The sequence below is a fragment of the Oncorhynchus mykiss genome, chromosome 15 (genome assembly GCF_013265735.2).
Source record: "Oncorhynchus mykiss isolate Arlee chromosome 15, USDA_OmykA_1.1, whole genome shotgun sequence".
Classification (NCBI taxonomy): Eukaryota; Metazoa; Chordata; class Actinopteri; order Salmoniformes; family Salmonidae; genus Oncorhynchus; species Oncorhynchus mykiss.
This window is the reverse complement of record NC_048579.1, coordinates 67603711-67609630: the sequence shown is the minus strand read 5'-3', so window position 1 is coordinate 67609630 and position 5920 is coordinate 67603711.

Below are 5920 nucleotides of genomic sequence, written 5' to 3'. Positions count from 1 at the left end.
ACCAATGTGTCGGAGGAAACACCATGCACCTGGCCACCTTGGTTAGCGCACACTGCGCCCTGCAGTACAGAGCCCTTAACCACTGCGCCACCCGGGAGGCCCCCCTTAGTATTCTAATTTATACAAGACATCCGTCATAGGTGCTGGGCAGTGAAATTATATTGTCAGTGTCCCAAATTACACCCTATTCCCAATGTAGTGCACTACTTTTGACCAAGACCTATTGGGCTCTGGTCAAAAGTAGTGCACTATACATGTATAGGGAATAGGGTGCCATTTGGGATGCACAGGCCTTATTTTGTCAGGTTTCTAAATGACCCCAGGTGTATTTGGATGAGATGAATAAATCAGAATGGCACACAGCCCAACAGAGAAATATCAATGTAGTCTTATTAATGGCCAAGGCAAGTGGACAAATAATTATCCAACTATACCGGATGACTTTATTTCACCAAGCTGGCGGTAAACATACCACAAACATCACACAACTTATGAATAAACATCATATTCATAGCCAGGGTTACCAATCGTTGTGACTGTGTGGTTTGTTAAATATAGCTCCTAAATACCATTGTAGACTGAAAGATTAAAAGGGAGAATTCAACAGTCAACAGAACATTAACTGTATCTTAAACGTGCTCTTCTTGGAGGTATAGCCCAGTCATGACCATAACGTGATCTTCTTGGAGGAATAGCCCAGTCATGACCATAACGTGATCTTCTTGGAGGTATAGCCCAGTCATGACCATAACGTGCTCTTCTTGGAGGTATAGCCCAGTCATGACCATAACGTGCTCTTCTTGGAGGTATAGCCCAGTCATGACCATAACGTGCTCTTCTTGGAGGTATAGCCCAGTCATGACCATAACGTGCTCTTCTTGGAGGTATAGCCCAGTCATGACCATAATGTGATCTTCTTGGAGGCATAGCCCAGTCATGACCATAATGTGATCTTCTTGGAGGCATAGCCCAGTCATGACCATAATGTGATCTTCTTGGAGGTATAGCCCAGTCATGACCATAACGTGCTCTTCTTGGAGGTATAGCCCAGTCATGACCATAATGTGATCTTCTTGGAGGCATAGCCCAGTCATGACCATAACGTGCTCTTCTTGGAGGTATAGCCCAGTCATGACCATAAAAGCAGTTTCTCGCAAAGTTGCACAAATATTTCCATTTGATGTTTATCAAAGGGAGTACAAAAAAGCTGGGGGTTCGTGGGTTGGATGAGAAACCAAAACCAAGTGTAGGGATTTCCTCTGCTCTTGCCAAATATGGTCTCGGTGCTATAAATAAGCATTTTCCACCCCTTGGTGAGCTTGTGCCACCAGTCAGTAGTTTTGGGCAGAGGGTCCCAGTCCAGTCGGAGGGTCTATCAAAAACATATCTCCCCGGGGGAGGGGGGGAGGGGGGGGGTATTTTAGGCCAGTCACTGACCTTAGCCTTAATCTCCCAGCATGCATTAGGATCCCCCACCGTGAAGCCGACCACGTTCGCCATCTGGCACCATCACTGCCTTCCCAGGGTGCACAGCAGTACACACACAAAGCACCATAGGAGGATGCAGAGGAGGGAAACAAAGAGCGGTGGACTTTGATGGAGGGAGGATGGAGGTAGAGAAGGAGCAGGAGGGGCAGGATAGGGAGGAGGAGGAGGAGGAGGAGGAGCAGGATGGGAGGAGGAGGGGAAAGGGGAGGAGGAGAGGGAGGAGAGGGAAGAGGGGGATGAGGGGAGGGGAAGAGGAATGGAGTGGGGTGGGGTGGAGGAGGAGGAGGGGGGTGGAGGAGGAGGAAGAGGAGGGGGGACGGGGGTGGAGGAGAAGGTGAGGAGGAGGAGGAAGAGGAGGGGGGACGGGGGTGGAGGAGAAAGGGTGGAGGAAGAGGAGGGGGGACGGGGGTGGAGGAGAAAGGGAGGAGGAAGGGGAGGGGGGACGGGGGTAGAGGGGAAGGAGGAGGAATGGGGGGGAGGGGAGGATGAGGGAATGGGGGGAGGATGGGTACATGTACAAAAAGTACAAAAAGGACTGCCTCTTTGGAAGACAAGAGAAAACAGTCATCAAAAGGTAATAGGCTCCTTCATGATAGGAGAGATAGCTGGTTATAGCTTTTCATCTGGTCAATGTTATACACATCTGAAGTGACAACATATCTAATCTCCTTTAGATATTATGAAGACAGAAGAGAACGGGGGTCTTGTCATATAGGTGAGAACCTCTGCCAGTGGAAATAGAGATGAAAGAACACACACACACACACACACACACACATACACACACACACACACACACACACACAGTGACTTTGATGATGTCATTGCAACTCTCTCTTTCCCTCGCTCCCCGTCTCTAACCCACACACACAGCTTATGACTTTGCGGAGGGCTGACAAAATACTGTAAACCATTGCCCAGATGTCAAGTCTTGGTGCAGGGAGTTTGTACCAGAACATTCTGTGTTTTGTAGGAAACTAGGAAGAAAAGAAAAGCACATTTCCACAAAGCAAAATCAGAGCTTTCTTCACTTAGCCTGTATCTGTAACACATTTGCAATTTTGTGTTTTTCCAAAATAAAACAATGAAAAACCCTGTTTCCATCAACACTGAATTCTCTCTGTGTATGTATGGTGTGTGTTCCTCTGTCTTCAAACCAGGAGGGAGCAGGCTGTGTGTGTGTGTGTGTGTGTGTTCCTCTGTCTTCAAACCAGGAGGGAAAAGGCTGTGTGTGTGTGTGTGTGTGTGTGTGTGTGTGTGTGTGTGTGTGTGTGTGTGTGTGTGTGTGTGTGTTAGTGAGCATGTGAGTGTGTGTACGTGTGTATATCTCACATAACATTAGGGGTTCAAGTTAATGCTTGGAAACCTCAAACACCAGGAAACAACCAGAATAATACCAACACACTTCGCCACAGTGTTTCATCTCCTGATATTTTTTACACTGTTCTTCTTCTTCCTATTCCATGCCTGTGAAGGCATTACAGTTACAGAGGATCATCTTTTTCGACAAGATTCGTCCAATTTAGCCCAGCATTGTATCAATTTACCTCAGATGGAGGACGTATTCCGTTAGTCACAGTTTGACAAGCCGTCAGACAGCTGGCTAGGTGCTGCACCACATAGATATAGAGAGGGAAGACGGGATGCAAACACACATGCTCTCCTCTTAACACACGGGCTCTCCTCTTAACACACGGGCTCTCTTAACACACGCGCTCTCCTCTTAACACACGGGCTCTCCTCTTAACACACGCGCTCTCCTCTTAACACACGGGCTCTCTTAACACACGCGCTCTCCTCTTAACACACGGGCTCTCCTCTTAACACACGCGTTCTCCTCTTAACACACATGCTCTCCTCTTAACACACGGGCTCTCCTCTTAACACACGCGCTTTCCTCTTAACACACATGCTCTCCTCTTAACACACATGCTCTCCTCTTAACACACGGGCTCTCCTCTTAACACACGGGCTCTCCCCTTAACACACGGGCTCTCCTCTTAACACACGGGCTCTCCTCTTAACACACGGGCTCTCCTCTTAACACACATGCTCTCCTCTTAACACACGCGCTCTCCTCTTAACACACGCGTTCTCCTCTTAACACACATGCTCTCCTCTTAACACACATGCTCTCCTCTTAACACACGGGCTCTCCTCTTAACACACGGGCTCTCCCCTTAACACACGGGCTCTCCTCTTAACACACGGGCTCTACTCTTAACACACGGGCTCTCCTCTTAACACACGGGCTCTCTTAACACACGCGCTCTCCTCTTAACACACAGGCTCTCCTCTGAACACACGCGTTCTCCTCTTAACACACATGCTCTCCTCTTAACACACATGCTCTCCTCTTAACACACATGCTCTCCTCTTAACACACGGGCTCTCCCCTTAACACACGGGCTCTCCTCTTAACACACGGGCTCTCCTCTTAACACACGGGCTCTCCTCTTAACACACGGGCTCTCCTCTTAACACACATGCTCTCCTCTTAACACACGCGCTCTCCTCTTAACACACGGGCTCTCCTCTTAACACACAGGCTCCCCTCTTAACATACGGGCTCTCCTCTTAACACACACGCTCTCCTCTTAACACACGGGCTCTCCTCTTAACACACGGGCTCTCCTCTTAACACACACGCTCTCCTCTTAACACACGGGCTCTCCTCTTAACACACGCGCTCTCCTCTTAACACATGCGTTCTCATCTTAACACACACAGTGAATGCCGATAATAACAGCTCACAGGGATTAGGCTACAGAAATAAGTGAAACATCATAAAGCCATGGAGCGCGTGCACACACACACACACACACACACACACACACACACGCTCACACACACACACACACACGCTCACACACACACACACACACACACACTTTAAGGCTTGACTCTCAACAGCCACTTTCATACAAGCATATGAATGACTTCTGATAATGTGTGATTGCTGATTACATCAATTTAATGCCTGGAGGATTCAGGTGGCCTTCCATATGCATTTTGAATAGAAGTGTTTTCCCAATGATTGCAAGAGATTTCATTCTTGAATGAAGTGTCTAATGTAAGAAACAGTGTGTAGTGTTTTGCAAGTGTGTTGCAAATAAAGTGCAAAGCAGAACATGTGTTTGTACTTTTAAGGCATGGCTTTGATGCTTTTATCTAAGCATTCACTTTCAGTGTGTAAAGCAATCGGCAAAATCTGTAAATATCGAGGGTCTAAAACGCTAAATATCGAAGGTCGAATTTTGGTGACATGATGACCGATGCTTAGCTGCCATTTGACAAAAATAAATAATATTTTGTCCATAATAATGTCATCATGTCGGCTATAATCTCACTGTATCTGTGAGCCCATAGTAATGTCATCATGTCGGCTATAATCTCACTGTATCTGTGAGTCCATAATAATGTCATCATGTCGGCTATAATCTCACTGTATCTGTGAGTCCATAATAATGTCATCATGTCGGCTATAATCTCACTGTATCTGTGAGTCCATAATAATGTCATCATGTCGGCTATAATCTCACTGTATCTGTGAGTCCATAATAATGTCATCATGTCGGCTATAATCTCACTGTATCTGTGAGTCCATAATAATGTCATCATGTCGGCTATAATCTCACTGTATCTGTGAGTCCATAATAATGTCATCATGTCGGCTATAATCTCACTGTATCTGTGAGTCCATAATAATGTCATCATGTCGGCTATAATCTCACTGTATCTGTGAGTCCATAATAATGTCATCATGTCGGCTATAATCTCACTGTATCTGTGAGTCCATAATAATGTCATCATGTCGGCTATAATCTCACTGTATCTGTGAGTCCATAATAATGTCATCATGTCGGCTATAATCTCACTGTATCTGTGAGTCCATAATAATGTCATCATGTCGGCTATAATCTCACTGTATCTGTGAGCCCATAATAATGTCATCATGTCGGCTATAATCTCACTGTATCTGTGAGTCCATAATAATGTCATCATGTCGGCTATAATCTCACTGTATCTGTGAGTCCATAATAATGTCATCATGTCGGCTATAATCTCACTGTATCTGTGAGCCCATAATAATGTCATCATGTCGGCTATAATCTCACTGTATCTGTGAGCCGTTGCCTAGAGTGCAGGTACCAAGACCAGAGTGGGCACCTTCACTATATAATGCAACATTTTTAGTGACACAACCATCAGTGGGGTTGAAAATGCAGAGGGAAACCAACTGGTCTTGTTTAGGCTGTACATGAGAACATCACAACAAGAGTACATTTTTATATGCACGCACAGCCTGTGATGGACAACATGTCAATTTGACGGAAACACATTTATGTTGAGAAAATTAGCATAGTGTTTTTATGCAGATTTAGAATATTCGCATTAAAATGTATCCCCAATTGGATGGAAACCTAGCTTG